The following is an 18,285-nucleotide window of genomic DNA, read 5'->3' as shown; positions in this document are numbered from 1 at the left end:
ATATGCGAAGTGTACTGAAGAAATACTGAAGGAATCTTTTTAATATAAGCCGCATTTTTTTCTTTCAGAGTTGTAAAAAAACAGCATCAAATCTGGTTGAATCAAATTGGCATCACTTTCAATATATCTTCTGCTCAAAAAGTACCCGGATTTTGTAAATAAAACACACAAATTCAAAATTTATTCCAAATTTATATTATCTCCTTCAAAATATGGTTCTTCTGAAGCGATACACATATGCCAACGCTTAACCCAATCTTCCATACACTTTTCGTAGGCCCGTGAAGGTATGGCTTTCAGTTCTTTCAGCGAATTTTCTTTTAACGATTGAATTGACTCAAATCGCTTACCACGGAGGGGCAATTTGAGTTTCGGGAACAGGAAAAACTCGCACGGCGCCAGATCTGGCGAATTGGTTTTCCACAAATCTGGTCTTTTCTTACGGATGGACTCACGCAAATACCGCATAACGCCGAAGTAATATTCTTTATTGATGGTATGACCCTCTGGCAAAAATTCGAAATGAACAACACCGCGGTAGTCGAAAAAACAGTGAGCATAATTTTAATTTTCGAACGACTTTTGCGCGATTTTTTAGGTTTTGGCTCGTTTTCGAAGCGCCATTCGCTCGATTGTTGACTGGTTTCGACGTCATTTTCATAAATCCATGTCTCATCACCTGTCATGATGCGTTTCATGAATGTAGAGTCGTTTCCATGCTCAAAAATTACTTCTTCACACACGTTCTTTCGGTTTTCTTTTTGCAAAAAATCAAGGTGTTTCGGTACAAGTCGAGCTGTAACGCGTCTCATGCCCAATATATCACGAAGAATGTGGTGAACGGATCCATTTGAGATGTTTAAGTCACGAGCAATCTCCCTTTCAGTCATACGACGGTTTTCTTCGGTATTTGATGTTGATGGACGTCCAGAACGAGGCAAGTCTTCGATCACTTCACGACCCTTTTTGAATGATTTATATCACTCGTATGCCTGTGTTCGAGACATAGAAGAGTCCCCGTAAGCTTTCTGCACCATTTTCAATGTTTCAACACATTAAATTTCGTTCAGAACACAAAATTTCAAACAAACTCGTTGTTCTACTGAATTTTCCATAGTAAAAATCGCTAAATGCACTTGAGGTAGTCTCACATTAACAGCTACTGTAAACAAACTAATTGACAGATGGCGTTCAAATTTGTACTGTATGTCAAGAAAGGGTGCACCAACATAACAAAAACAATCCGATTACTTTTTGAGCAGAAGGTATGTCAAATCAGTGAACGAAAACAAACAGTAAAAATTTCTAGTGTACTGCCGCCGACATCTCCTGTAAAATTTTGAATATTCGCGTTGTGTTCTTTTTCCGAAGGTAGCGAACTCTTCAGTGAGCTTTTCCCGAAGATAGTGATTTTTAGTGTTCTTCTAGTGTCCATTGAACAGAATGATTTGAAAATTTGTTTAATGTGTATTGTTGCTTCTTTATTCGTAAAAAAATTTTGTATGCATTTGTATTGAAAGTATTTGGTTTATGTATTTAAATAAAAATATTGTGTATTTATTTATTGATGCCAATAAAATAACAATAAAAGACAAAAAAATTATTTTTATTTTTTTCTTATATAAAGAAAAATATACTATTTAGCTTATTGCGTAGGAATGTATAGTATTACCTAAACAATGCCAACAATTGACGAAAAAAACGCAAGATTTTTAAATTTACAAGGTAAACAATTATATTGGAATAACGCGGATAGTAACTCAAAGTGTACCTTTTTTATGTTAGGCAAAATCTTTAGTTATTTTGGAAGAGTTATATTGAAGTTTCTATCAATTCCATGAAACACGACAAGCCAAAAATTACGAAAATAATAAAATTATGCAAAATGTGATACATAAAATCTGTTATTAATATATTTTTAACAAAAGTAAACTCCTGAAGAGATTGTTAAAATCACATGTCTGGCGCATCCAAAATGGGAACCTAACGCGAACTCTACGTCATATATATCAGTGCGTCCTCTTATCAGCAAGGCACAACCACGTTTTCTTGCCAGTTGACGCAGCATATTCTAACAGTCTGCAGCAAGCGTTGAAGAGAACCAGACTACAAGATGAGACCACACTACTGTAATTGATTTTTATAATTTTTATATATAAAGATACAGGCTCCTTGATTCGAGTGCATGTCGCAATCACGTCATGCACTGCTTCTTTAGATTTGAAATTATCGGTTCAAACGGTATCAGTATTCGTTTCAATTCATTATTTTGATTTTGATTGTTATGGATTATGTTTGATTACTCCTCCGAAAATCAAGAAAATATTTGAAATATATAGCCAAACATCACCGATATACCTTTAGTTAGTATCAATAATTTGAAATCAGCTTAAAATAATTTTAGCAATTTTTTATATTATTTTACGATTATTTATCATAAACTGCATTTATCATAAACCATGTTTTTTCTTAGTTCCTTATTTTAAAATTTTATGGTTTAGTCGGCCGTTCCCTATCTCTTATTGAAGTTTTTAATCCCATTTCATCGTATTTGACTTGGTATTTGGTGGCTGCGGCTCTAAGCAATTCTTGCTAAAAAGTTTGCTATACTGTAAAGTTAATTAAGTGCTCTTTGCGTTTCACACTTTTGTGCGGCAATTACACCGGATACTACGCTTTGCTTTACTTCCGTTTTAATTGCATTGCCAGCAGTTTTGATGCCTTTTGAATTTATAATTTTATTTAACTAAGTATTCCAGAGTTATTTTGTGTTGCTCCTCTTTCTTCCCACAGTTTTTTGCACTTCATTTGCAGAATGGAAACTGCACAGTTCACATTGCAGAGGACGTGGTAGCAGTCCGCACAGCTTGGCTAAACTGCAGGGATAATTACTTGACGAACGGCATCAGGTGTTAATTGTTATTTTGACGCTGTTGCACGGACTTACCAGACAAAAGACGCCACCGCCAAGAAAAATAAGAGCGTTTCTTTGCATTTGCATGCAAAACGTTTGGCATTAGTTTTGTACCAATTTCAAGAGACTGTCTGAAATATTTCGTTTCGCTTTTAGATTTTGCTCACTCGCCTTTCTGTTGTCCTTTACACTAATTGAATTACTTTGTAGCGCTGTTAACCGCACGGGAACGTGTCGAAATTTGATCACAATCATTAGATGAGTCAACATGTTTTCGAATTATTTTTTCTGACAAACCACATTTTTTCACATTCTTCCACATTTTTTCACATTTGTTCGAAAAAACGCCTTGCCTAACATGACATGCTCGTATTAGAAGGATAACAAGGATAACAAATGAAGTCTTCATGTAGAAAATAAGTTAATTTATCAAAATCCCCAATGATAATCTCAGTTACCGAAAGAAATACGTAAATAATAAACATGTTTATTTCATTAACATTATTTTTCATTTCAACACAATTTTGTTGATTTTTTTTTTCACATTTCGCTATCTGCTCGGAAAAAATTTTTTTTTTATTCTCAAACATTTGCATCAGTTATATAGACAAGGAAAAATGTGCTACACTTGGCAGTAAAGTAAATAAAACAGGCTCTGATTATTTTAATGGATGGATGCTGACATATAGCGTCTAACCTGGAAATCGCAGACAATACCGGTTAAAAAAGTATATAAAGAGCTGTAAGTGTTTGCCAAGTGACAATTTCTGAGATTTCTGACAATTACGTATTACCATGCTCTTAATAAGTGCCGTAGTTTATGTACAACTCACGATTGCATAAAAGCATTTAAAATTTTCTAAAACAAAAAGAGTGGCACTACTGCTTACGAGGCCGGTCCTGCAAGGCTGGTCAAAAAAAGCGGACTTACCCTATATATATTGCACATCAGATGTATAAGTTTTTTAAATTTTTTTTTTCGACCAAACACTGTCAGATTGTGCTTAAATTATACATGAACCCACGTGCTGAGCTTTTATTAGAAATGAAAGAATATAGAATATTACTTTAATATAGCATTTTTGAATCCTCTTAGGGTAACTGTTAGATTATTGCGAACGTCTGACCTAACCTATAATGAAATGTACCTGTATATAAATATTGCCACAAAAGTTCTATTTCTAGGAGTTTGCTTTTAACTTAGAATATGTTGTTTCTCAAAAGTTGGAGGAATATGATTAGGAATTTTAAAATGTAGACAAAAAAATTTAACTTTATTGAGAAGAAGTAAATATTATGCTTTGGTTAAAAATCAAAAAGATTAGAAAAAATCAATGTAAAAGCATTTCGGATCCATTTGTTGATTTTCGAAGCAAATTAAATTTTTCTACTAAATTCAATGAAAATTGCGACAAATTTTAGAAATATCTCTAATGCAAAACTTGATCATAACTAGTTGGTGACATTAGTAATAAAAATGTAATTAGCTTAGTACAGAAAAGAATTATTTTTACAAGTTATAAAAAAGTACGAAACGAGAAATACCCATTTAAAAGTGTCACAGCGACAATAACCAAATCTAGGTAATTATCAAGGATTCCAATCTGATTCAGTTTTATCAACTGCCAATAAGACTGAGAAGCAATATGTGGAAGATTTTCAAGTCACCTGCAAAACTTGAAATAGTGACAATTTCTATTGAGTTCGCAGCAAATCTAGTGACGCCAATGTTCTGGCACCCCCGGATAGAAAGCAGTTGTTATAAAATCTATAGGAACGAGACTATATATCATAGACGATATATCAGCTATAGCAAACACACTTAATTGGATTTTTGAAATTCGATCAATAAAAATCACTGTCACTGTCAAAAACAACAAATGTTTACACTAAAAAGCAAAATGGTGTGGCTACCTTTTTGCAGATGCACTACAGTCTTAATGGTTTAATTGTCTTTATTTTGTGTATCATAGAGTTACCCAAGAATATTATTATTAAAATTATTTCTTTAACATTTTTCAGCAGGTGTGTCATGCATATATATATTGTTTCAAAAAAAGTTATGTCTCTAATACATAGTCCATAGAAGACGCAAGGAAAGAACCAAATGGAAATGTCATGTTGTCGAAGACATTTATAGAGCTATATTAAACAGTAGTAAATCGCCTTCAAACACTTTTCAAAAATAAAAATCTCAATAAGTCTCTAAGAACAGGAAGCTGTTATATAACCAAATAATTCGACCGTCGCTTCTATATGGATGTGTAGCGTTTAGCAAAGCCTCAAACACTAATATGCGCCAGCTAGAAATTGCACACAGCCAGGCTCAGAGAAGAATAAAAAGTCGAACAGACTTAATATTTAAACTTCTGCATTTAAATATGAATCTTAATCCAACATCGAGGTCGCAAACTTTTTTATCGATAAGAACTCTCCAAAAAAATTACGCTGTTATCCCTAAAGTAACTTAATTTTTTAATCACAACATGGTATATTAGGACAAATGACATCCTCAGGGACCTCAAGATTGATGCTATCAAAAAATACATAAAGGATGGAGCTCGGAAATTATTGACAGGCTCACCAACACCGCGTTATAGAATCTCAGAATGGTTATAGGCTCCTCGTGGAGGTATGCAGATCTGAGGTTAATTATTGCTTAGTCTGATGAAGTGATAAACCATAATCCAATCAAGGTGTAAAGAGGGGTTATGAAGAAACCTCGCAGAAATTTTGGTTTGTAGTAATAGATAGTAATAACATTACGTGTACCATTTGGTTTTCACGACAAAAAATGTGCGTAACATGATATATAATGGTATATATCAAGATGTATATATATTCTACATATATGGTAGGGGTTGTTCGTGTGAAACCTTAATAATATATATAGCTTGATGCCCCTGCCATGTGGTTGTTTTATACACTACCATATAGTCTTTCTGTTAAACCCTATATGCCGTTCGTTGAATGTAGGTAAAAAGCAGAATGAATACAAAAACATTAAATTTTTTCAACCACGAATTTACACATCCAAATCACTCCCAGTGGAGGTCATTTGCCAACATTTGACTATGTTGGGAATGTGAAAGGTGGAAAATGCGTATTTTTCTATTTACAAGAAAAATGTTTCGCGAAAATTATGCAATATTTTTGCTTTTTATTTTATTTCATTTTATTTAGCATTTGTTTATGATTGAATTTTTTTTAGTTTTTCTTTTTGGAATACTTCTGAGCTCAATTTACCATTTTCTCATGCATAGAATTGAGGCTGTCGTACCGTTTTCTTACGATTGCGAAGGAACTATTATTTTGCGTTTTTTGTTGGCAGATTTGAAGGCTCGTGGCACTTGTAACTCATAAAGATATCCTAAGTGTATTGTCTTGTCAGTTGCGCATTATCAGCAATGTACTCGAAATATATATACTTCAACAACAAATCCCTGACCCATCATTCCATGGAACTTTTTGCTTACTATGATGACTACATTTTTCCCATTTGTAAGTGTGCAATAATTTAACATCCCTTAAGGTTACTCATCAAATTTTGTGAATAAATGAATGATTTCACTTACATGTCATTTATTCAAGAACCAAATGAATTGCAAATAGATTTGCACGTTTTTGAAGCCTTCATTTGTTATTTAATATAAAATAATATTTTAAGAAAGTTTTTTTCTCTCCCCCTGTTGAACGTATTTATCAATACATTCAATAAAAATCACTTCAGAATACTTATATTAATTCCTCTTTTCCATAAGTAGTATTAATTATGTGTACGCAAGCAATTCATGTATAAATACATATATAAAAAATTTCTAGCAGGTCTTGATAAACCAATTAGCAGTTTCCTTGAGAATGCTATTTAGAAAAAAGACTTTACGGATAGAAAGTACAAATGGCTAGGTTGGAGACCATTAACTCCACAATTATTTTTTATTGCGACGTTTACGATTTTATAATAAAAAGGACTTTAAATAAAATAAAAAATTAGATGTGATTGTGATTTGAATAACTTACTTTTAATTTTAAAAAAATCATACTGCCATCATGAGACAATTAAATCATGAGTCTATATGCATAACCACACTATTAAAAGACACACTATTAAAAGTAAATGAAAACAGTGTGAAGCCAAGCAAAATTTGACTCAATCAACTAATTGACGACCATTATCTGAATTTTTATAGTTGTTATCGTGGACTCTTTAATGAAAGAAGACTTTATTAACATTTTACAAACAGATTGAAATATAATGACAAACGATTCAACATGGATTCACATTGATTTCGAATTCACTTTTTTTAATTATTTTTTAGAAAGGTTTCGAAGAGTAGGGCACGAGTTCAATCTTTGGTACTTGTAGTGTCAAAAAAATTTTTTACAAATACTTAAATACAAGAAATATTTCCAAGATAGGAATTTGGCAATATTATTAATAACTGTATGGTCAGCTAAAACTTCACTTAATTAAAATAATATAAAAATAATTTTTGTTGTTGCAGTTCATTACTTTTCGAAACCACTCTACCAAGTATGCTAGTTTCTATTAAATATAAAAGTCACTTCCGTCATAACTAACTTTAAATTATAATTTATATTATAAATTATTTTTTATAACAATTTTATAGTACTATTTTTAATACTTTTACTATAAGAACGCATTTAACATAAGGCCTCACCTTTATTCTATGTAATCCTGTCAATAAAGAAAGAGATGTACTGATAGCAGGGCATTTGTAAATGAAACAAATATCATCATATATCGATATCGTCATATATTGCATTTGATTGATTTCTGGTCGAAGATACGAAAAGAATCGAATGGAAAAAATTGTAAATAAGCTTTTCTAATATCTCAAAGTTTTATGTAAAAGCATTGTAGCACTGTTCAAAGAACTACTTCAATATAACATTTAAAAAAAATAGCAAAAACTAATTTACAAATTCAGTAATTCCTTCATAGAAATATATCATGCATTCATCTACCTACAGGCGCGTTCTGCTTCTCGATGGGTTGATAGCTTATCGGCTACCATGTAGCAGGAAAAACAAGCTTCGGAAATGTATCGAATAATATCTAATATATAGCGATCATAAAAAAATTGGAACATGAAACTTAAGAACATCGGCATAATATTCCCTAATAGTAAGGGTGTTCCATGAAATGATTTCTAAAATAATTAAAAGCATGATCATTGATCAAATAATAAGACTACAGCAGGGAAACTTTTTCAATTATGAACAATTAAATGCATTCATATTCAGAATGCCTTAATAAGATCTGAAGAAAACTGCGACATTATACAGCGATTACTACATTTTTTTCAATGACAAAATTACAAATGTAGAGATCATATCTACATCAGATACGTGAAGCAGATAAGCTCCATTCAATCTTCATTGCAGGTTATGCAAATATTGCAGAAAATTTAAGAACTGATAAGCCAGCTAGGTAAGCACTAATCAATTAATTATCTTTAAAAGCTAATAAATTCAATCATTTATATTGCCTGAGATATGGCCCGTTAAAAATGTGTTTACAGTGCTAATTGTCAAAACTCAAAACATGGGTCCACATCTCCTAGGAAAAGAATTTCAAAATTTTTTTCCTAGATACGGATCTGCTTATTTTATGAAAGGAGCTCGTAAAAAAAATTTTAGTCAAATCGGAGATGATAAGGCCAAAAGAGTGTCCAATTTGTAAAAAAATGACCCATATTTCTCTTAAGTTTAAAAAGAAAACTGTGTAAATTTTACGAAATCTCTACATGGAGATCGTTATTGGACCTTAATCTCGCATTGAGAGAATAGTTACACTGTAGAAAAATGGTGACCACCGAGTCTTATTATTATTAACCGTCGTTACGATAGTCAAATTAAGAGCTCGGAGAAATTTTTTTTGATCAACTCAAGCAGCACAGAAGTGATATATGTACAGGTAATAAACAAGATACAGAAATAATAAACGAGGGGTATCATACAATCCTTCATTGCAATTATATAAAATTAAGTAATAATACCAACCACCTACTTTGAACTAATAATAATTTAATGCCAAATGCAGTAGTAGAAGAAAGAAAATAGATAATTAATTGTCTTTATCCAAACCTTCATCCAATTTCGCTTTCATATTGGTCATTATATTTCAATACCTGTGTTTATTTAATTCCTCTTAAGTTGTTGGGTTCCAGTGTTTTAGGTGTAATGCTTGCAAGTGGGTTTTAGTGAATCCTAAATTTTTGATTGTGAACTTTTGTGTGTGGCCAACAATCACATCTGTGACAGTGTTAATTCGAAAATTTCTATAAATATTTACGCATTTCATATACCATAGGGCACAGATTTTTTGCTGAAGGATTTTCGATTGAGCTTTTTGGAGTTTTTCAATATTTGATGGAAAAGCATCAAATACATCCATATGGGCTTCATCATTGTATTGCAAAGTTGAACTTTAACGATGAGATTAAGTTTAGAGTTTTTTTGATCCGCCAGTTCAGTTCTTATTGTTTGAGTTTAAATTGAGCTACTTTGACTTCTATGTGCTTTTTCCAAGCAAGCCTTCGATCGAGGTGCGTTTCTAAGTATCTTATGTCAATTTATTGAGATATTATTTTCCAATTAATATGAGCTGGAGAGTAGATATCTCGTCGTAGAATAAAGGTTGACATTGACTTTTATTCTGCAGACATCGAGCCAGTTTTACAGTTTATTGAGGTGATCTTGAACTAATTTTGTGGCTGTGATTGGGTCGTCGCTATGGCTGAGGATGGCAGTGTCATTCACAAAAGTAAATGTTTTTTTATGAAAACTGGTTGGTTTTTTTGCTCTCAAAATCAGGTAGAGCAAGAAGTCCACTACACTACCTTAAGGTACACCAGCCATAATGGGAAATGTAGCGGAGACAAAAAAATTTTGTTTTATAACAAATCTGTCTGAGATGTTATTTTTTATATATTTTTTATATATATTGTATGACAAATATTTTTTAAGTTTCCAAAACAATTGTTCGTGGCAAACTTTGTCGAAGGCTTGGGTTATGACTAGAAAGACGCCTGTACAGTACTCCTTTTTCTCAAATGTTTCCTTAATTACCCGTTTTATCTAAATCGGTAGTTTGGTATTTTTCTTCTTATTTATGTAGGGCATCAATGGTGTCATAAGAACAACAATTAATATATAGTTAGATATATGTGATTGTTAAATATGGTAAACAGTATGGTCAATAATATGAAATAGTTCACGCAAGTGAAGGGTAAATGTTTGGAATAAATGACAAAACCAATATTTATATTATTAAGGAAATTGTATGTCGCGTTTACATGCATTTTGACTCTCTTTTTCGTATATTTGACTCCACCTGATTCATACGTACAGTTGGTAGCACTTATAATGATTTATACTTTCCTCATATGATACTCATAAACACCGATAAGTATACTCACCTGAGTATATACTCTGAGGGCAGCTATTTATGTTTTAAGCCTTATAATGAAAAAATATCAACTTGTTGTTGAAAATTGTTTAATTGTTTCTCCAAGTATTCTCCTTTATGATTAATACACTTTTGCATGCGTTCGAACTATTTGTCAAAGTATTTTTTTCAATTTTCTTCAGACACCTCCAAAATATAAGTTTTAAGTGCAACAACGGCTTCTTCCGCCAACAATAATCGTTGTCCACGCAATTTATTCTTAACGTCCAAAAAGAAGAAGTCTCTGGGTGCCATATTAGGACTATACGGCGGAAGAGTCATTGGTGTGGTTGCAATAATATCGAGTGCAATTTTAGTAATTGACGTTTTTGCGAATTACTCAAAAAATATTGAATAATAATTAAATTGAAGTAAATGGGGTACCTTGAATTTACAACATCCAGCATAGGTAAGGCTTTTAGAAGTTTTGTTAAAAAAGACAGTAAGCAATAGTCTAGAGGTCAGTAGTAATCTAACCAGTAGTTGGGCTCTGTAGAGGAGTGGTAGCTTAGTAGCGCTGACTGTTCTCGAGTTGGTTTGTAGTTTTTAATGCAATTCGCGTTAATAAAAATTTAAACCGCATTTGTTAAAGAGAAAATAATATAAATCTAAATACATAATATAAGTATATATTGTAAAATATATTAAGTGATTTAAAAAGAAAGCATAAGCTTATATTAAAAATTTCATTAAGTTTATAAGGATATTTGAATGACTTTAAAAAATAACCGAAATATATACATAAAACTTGTGAAATTTTTTAGAGAGTGGCAAATAGAAATTGTTTTTGCCAATAACTATAAAATTAATAATATAATTATTAAAAAGAAAAAGAAATTAACTTTTGTTTTTGTTTTTCGTTGTAAACAAAAAGAATAAACGAATTTATCAATAAAGAAATTAGCATGACTTTCTCAGCATTACGTTCCTAGATTGGGTTCCATACATAAGAAAGAACAAATCAGTATTGAAGTTTAACAACTAAAAATAAAAATATAATTAATTAATTAATTCAATTATTCTACAGCTGGTTTATGATTTCGTTTAACTATAAACACAGCAACTAAAATTTTTAATAAAAACTTTCACAGCAAAAGTAACAAAACTCCAGAAAAATGTGCGAACAAAAAAGTCAAGTACGGCTTTGGGTCAGTTGGTTAAGGTGCGCTGACTCTGAGCTTCAAATTTGGCAGGGTCTGAGTGCGATTCCTGGTACTTGCAGTTTAAAAAAATTATTTACGAATAATTAAATACAAGAATTATTTTCAAGACTACTGATGATGGGTATTTGGGAATACTCGAAACAGCTGTATGGTCAGCCAAAAATTCAATTTATTAAAATAATATAAAAAATAAAATTTTTGTTGTCGTAGTTCTATATTCAATACACTCGGAATGTTCTAATAGTCGATTGTTACATTTATACGCACTCTTATATATATATTTGATTTTTTATATATATAAAGTGTTAAAATTTTGACTAGTTGCAGTTCTCTGTTATATACACGGTCTTTCAAATGAGCGTTTTAGAAGCACTTCGATATCCTTAACAAAACGAAAAACCTAATCTTTATTGCCATATACTGAAAGAAGTTGCTCAAAATGTTAAAATGTATTAAAATTCTTAAATACCAAATTATAAAAAACAAATTTCACAGCTCATTACGAAATCGCGTCGCCTATATAATCGGAATCGTGCCCTTGTTTCCAAAGTTTATGAAACAGAGAACGTCTCACATTGTCATTCAAATTATGCTCAAATGTCAGGAATTTTCATAATCTGCTTCAAAAGAAATCAAACCACTTAAAAACATGAAATTATATTTCGTATGTGTTTATTCTGCAGTACTTATTGGTGAGTGGGAGTTTTGCCTATGAGATTGTGAACGAAAATGTGAATATATTGCATTAGCATTAGAAGAAGCATTCTGTAAAATTCATAAATGTTAATGATAAACATAAATGACAATACAAACATATCAACGCGTATACATTAACAAATTTGTGTCAACCTAAGCCACATGCAATCCATACAAGCGTATAATCCCCAACCCTCCTCACAGTTATTGCAATATTTATGCTCTGATAAAAATGACTACTTCCAGATGAATACAATGGCTTCTGTTAAGGATATTTATGTGTGTACTATGTGTGCATGTATGTGTATGCTATGGGTTTATTGGTATTCACGCATTGAATTAGAACTTAGAAATATGGTCACGTATGTTATTACATTTCTATAGGTCTGTCTGTCCCGTTCTTTGTCGATGCTGCTATTGTCTTGTCTTATAAGAAATTGGTTTTTCTAATATTGCATACTTAAATACGAATTTGAATTTATATCGAATATCGGATTAAAATGTTTGTGTAAATAATGATGTTTTCAGTGGTTGTACATTAAATATGAATGCAATCGCCTGTAAATAGCTTGCAATAAATTTATGGGTGTATATACTCGAAAATTAAAGAATTCAAAAAGGCTTCCTGAAAACTTTGACGCAAATCTGCAGTATTAACAAGAAAAACTTCCACTTCCTTTACTATTATTTATAAATTTGTATTAAACATTTTGTAGCTTTTAAAAAAATAAAAACAATATTTTCAAGTACCTGTAAATACGTGTTCTAAAATTTTTCTCATTAGGGAACGTCGAAATATGTTAAACGAATTTAGCTGACGAATTGGAGTGTGAGAAAATATCAAGTCGTATGTTATATTCTGTATGATATGTATTGGCATCGCAATAAAGCTCTATCGAACATGACATGACAGGTTTAACGTCTTATCTAACATTCAAAATACACATAAAATTTTATACAAATGTTATATTATATATAAGAGTTAAAGTTCTGCATGTTTGTGGGAGCAAAACTGCAGAGTACTCGAGATATTGAGTTGAAATTTTTCACAACGTAACGTTTCTATATTACAGTACTACAGAGAGTTTAACTAACGAACTGAGAACAATATTAACCATATTTAAATACAAAGTTCAGCAAAATCAAATATTATGACATATCAAATATTATGAATATTAAAAATGAAATTTATTTGGTGTGGTACTATCCCTGATAGATCTATATCTATCTACATCTACCATAATGGTTTATTATATATAATTAAACAGGCGATACTTTTAAAGCAAGGCAGAATACTGAAAAAGCAATCAAAAGGGACGGCCAAATTGTGTAAATTTACTTCAGGTGATTCGTTTTTCCTGAAAGTCAGGTGATAGTAAAAAACAGTGTTGTTGAACAAAACAGTACAATATTATTTCCAAAATCATTGAGACAAGACCACAACATTTCATTATTAGAAGAAATACTTCGAATTAACATATAATTTGAATAAAAGAAGTGATCACTAGAGACAATTTCCAAAAGATATCGCAGGAAACATAAAAAGCTATAATTAAAATTACATCCGAATAAGGCAAGTCCAGTCAGGGCAAAATAGTGTAATATAAAACAAAACAATGTAAACTTAACAACTAAAGGCTGGCACCTTCTACTACAATCAGTTTAAAACATTTTGTAATAATGGATAATGAAGACCACATCACACCACACCACACCACAATCTCATAATAAGCTTATACTCCTTTGCTCTTTGTTTCTGGAGAGTATGAAACCAACTATTTAAAGAATACGGTAGCGAATCGTTTTCAACTTGCAAAACTAAGTTTAAAGCTAACTTTAGATCAAGCCCGAAATTGGTGTCGTCATTACTGCTATGAAAACTTATAACAGCACTAAAAATTTATACTGATCAGGATTCAGACTACTATCTCAGCTCACTAACACATGACTGGATGTTCAAACTACTTAGTGTAGTCAAACAAAGAGTATACTTCGTCTTGTTTTAGTCCACAAGAAAACTTGTGATATTTGTTTTTGTTGTGTTATTTATTTCCCATAGCAAGTATACATCTGTCTAAATTATTAAAGATATTAAATATATTTTAAAATTCAGTTAGGTTAAGGAAGATTTTGTCGACTATTTGTTAAGCAACAGAGACCCATATTAGTTGTGCAGTAGATATAATTAAAAGCCACAAAATTTATAAATATTGATAATAAAATTAATGTAAGATCAAATTAAGTCCATTGAACGTCTTCTTTCAAGTCTGCAACATATTGTGAACTCAACTATAGGAAGTAAGCTAATATTGGAGTCTTCATGAGCAGTGATTGTGGTATGTGAATGTTATTTAGTAAAATTGTTGGTGACGTACTCCGATTTAAACTAAAAATGACGTGTCTACATTTTAGCTCTGTTTATTAATTTCAATTTGCTATTTTGACAACCATTTCTCCAGCCAAAATCAGTAAAGTACATACAAAATAGGGCCAAGAACACGGCAGTTTCTATTGGGAAATTAGTAGAAGAATATGATTTACATTTGACTTTAAAACTACTAGTCTGCAGACGCGATTTTAGAACTGAATGGACATTTTGCTTTACTTATATATGAGCCCGTCATGCTATAACTTTTCAAATGCTTGTTTCACATCGAGAAATCCCTAGGAACAATATTCTCTGAACTGAAGTGTGTGTCTTATTTCGATCGTTATACGATTCATTTCCATGTTTTTTCCTAAGAGCAAACTGATGAGAAGGTATTAGGTTATGACTGTCAAGGAAAGTTTTCGGCCTTAAAAGCAGTGCTCTTTCAAAGAGTTTAGAAAGACATGGCTGTAAGTTTATTGACCTGTATGAAGAGGCAAGCGTGGAATCTTTACCTAATTTATGAATTGTAGTAATCATGGATGTTTTGCACTCTGTTGGGTAAAACCAAATTTAATAATGGGATTATAAAGTTTTGTAATAAAATTTATGGCCAAAAGGGGCACATTTTTTTATCAATCTCTTGCAATCTAACTTGTTTGTAATTATTTGAATAAGATCATTGGACGTGATAATCATGTCAATAGATGGTACATATAGGGGCTGATTGGGAAAGTCATAATTTCCTCTTGCAGGATTTGTCTGCAACACCTCTTTTAGGCACCCAGTTACCGAGAGAGTTTCTTATTGGAGAATCATTTTAAATGGAAGAATTTATACCTATTCTAGCATTCTATATTATTTTATTATATTATTTAGCATTCTAGCATTCATTATTTGTAAGTACTTATAATGTGCATTTTTGTCGGTTTGACACTTTGACATTACTCATATTACTTAAAATAAATATTTTGAATCATGCTGTTACAAATGCATATTTGTGTGGTCATTGTGCTATTCCCACCTAAATTCCTTAAGTACACTCAATCTATAGAAATCGCACATAATGTATGTTTGTACACATTATATTACTACGTTTATTAGAAGAGCAATTATGTATAAAATAAATGTAAACCTAATAGAAATTATGGGAGTAATTAATGCATTAATTGGTCACTGATATTAAATAGAAGTATATAAAAATTATTTAGAAAATAAGTTAGAATAAGTGTAAAACCCAAAATAATTATTAATGAAACCAGGTTCAAGTTATCTTAAGACAAGGAAACATCTATTACTTTAAATCGTGTTCCATACAACTTTTAGATGCTGAAGCAACATTAAAAGCTGAAGAGCTCATTAATACTTTCCACTATACTGTTAGGTTGTGTGTTTCCACTGGTCGATTAGGCGATCCTTGAATCCTTTTCAGGACTCAGACGATATCGTCTTCAATTTCCCGCAAATAATCATTATATGGTGAATCCACCATTCCAAATATATTACACATCATACATTACAATAGGTGACGGCGTCTTGGTTAGCCTATGTTTTATATTTTAGATATTCTGCTTAGTGACCTAGCTCAAGTAACTCGTGTTTACTGTCGTCAATATCTGCTGACGGATGCATATTTCTTAGTACTACCCTACACCATTATTCGTTTTGGGCTTATAAATATAAAATTTAGTGTTCCTTTCTAGAAGTGTTTTGCTTATTTTTGTGTAGGTTATAATGAATCAGAAGCTTGAATTCTTACCTCATTATTTGTTAGTGCTTTTAGTGCGAAGTTGTTGTCGACAGACTCAGTAAGAGCGTTGGTTAGAGTTTCAATTTCTTCAACATCTTGCAGATAGATAGGTGGAGGTTTGTTAATGATATGTACATGATATGTATGTATGTATATAATATCTCCCACACTCTCACTCTCTTAGTGTAGAATTTAAGGTAGACTTAAGAACACTATTCGGTGTATACTTAAATATAATAAATTGAGTTTGTTTCGAATCGTAGAACGAGAACGGTATTTTATGTTGCTCGGATATATATTAGTTAATTTTTGAATTTTTGTTACCCCCACTTTTCTCTTTTCCAATAACTATATCATCAGATCCAGACACACTTGAGTTAATAATATTGTTAGGTGCTGTGTTGTTTTATTTTGTTTATTTTCCATTTTATTTTTTTATGGTTTTTGTTTTTTGGTTTGATAGTTGACTACTGTGTTTCTGTTATTTACAGCCACACTTGTATGTTGATTGTTGTTAGACGATGTTGCTGTTGCTGCTAGCGCAGCTTATAGTTGATTATGTAGTTGGTGAAGTATGCGATGAGCTTACGATAGAGAGTCTTGTAGATGTTGCTGTTGACATTTTTATAGTATTTGTTGCTTGTGTGGTAGGTAGGCAGAAGTTGAAAAATGTTGCTGGCATGTTGCCAGATAATGATGTTTGAGTGCGAAGGAGCTCTTTATCGGTAATTTGATTATTCAATGCTTGTCAAGTAACAATTTGTGTTTTTGGGGAGACCCCGTTAGGGATCAGTTTTTTCTTGTTGGCATCGTTGATGATTGGTTTCGTCTTTATTTTATCATTTGTATTTTGCATTACGGTTAAATTATAGAATAAAATTGATTACATATATATGCAATCACAAACATTCTGTGTAATTGGTTTTAACGTTTTCCAACACTTCTCTTAGTGTATTGTTTTTAAGTTTAAAAGCTTTGTTCCTATCATGTGTTTTATGTATGTCTCTATAGAAAATTAAATCACTTGTGTAACTGTCTGTCTCTGTGAGATTTGTTTATATTTAATTTCGTTCTACAACTATTATTTTTAATTATGTTCCACAATAGGGCGAATTTTTACAAGAGTGCCAAATTTTTTTTTTATCATAATATATGTACGCACAATTGATTTGTTCACTTATTCACTATATTCATATATAACGCGATTTAACACTCAATAACCTCGTTGATCTCGAACTTTGTATATAGTTATTGTGCTAAATATTTACTAACTAGAAAAACCTAGAAAATTCAATAATCAATTTTGGTCCTACTCGGTGATACCCATCATGACACAATTCTACATTATTATCACCATAACAATTACAATATGAGTTGGTGAAAATCCGGAATAATTTTTCAAAACTTTTTTGTTTATTCCTCGATAATCATGATGTATTCCAAATCATAATATTATTCTGCAACATATAGGTTATTTCTACTACCTGCAATGCAGGACAATAAGATGTTTGCAATTAAGCCATGTAGCATAATTATATCAGTCAATTTACGTTGGGACTCACAATTACTGCAATCATGTGATTTAACCAGTGTAGATGATTACCTGTGTTCTGAAATATTAAGTAACCATGATTCACCAGGAGCGGTGAAAAATGTTTAAGTCAGATCCATTTCCTTGACAATGAACTACAAGATAACTGTGATATTTGCAATATAAAATTTTAAAATGCTGCTTAGTTCAAGGCATTCTCAGCTCTCTTATACGTCATCTCAATTTTTAACTGTTCGAAATATATAAATTACTTGTAGGACTGGATCTGGAATCCGGCGAGCTATTCCTCCCAGGAGAAATAGTCTCCTGGGAGTGTACACCCTTACGGAAGAGGGTTCAGAGGGTTACTATAAACCGAGTAGGATGCA

Source organism: Teleopsis dalmanni, chromosome X (assembly GCF_002237135.1).
Source record: "Teleopsis dalmanni isolate 2A chromosome X, ASM223713v2, whole genome shotgun sequence".
Lineage (NCBI taxonomy): Eukaryota > Metazoa > Arthropoda > Insecta > Diptera > Diopsidae > Teleopsis > Teleopsis dalmanni.
This window is presented reverse-complemented; position numbering follows the sequence as displayed.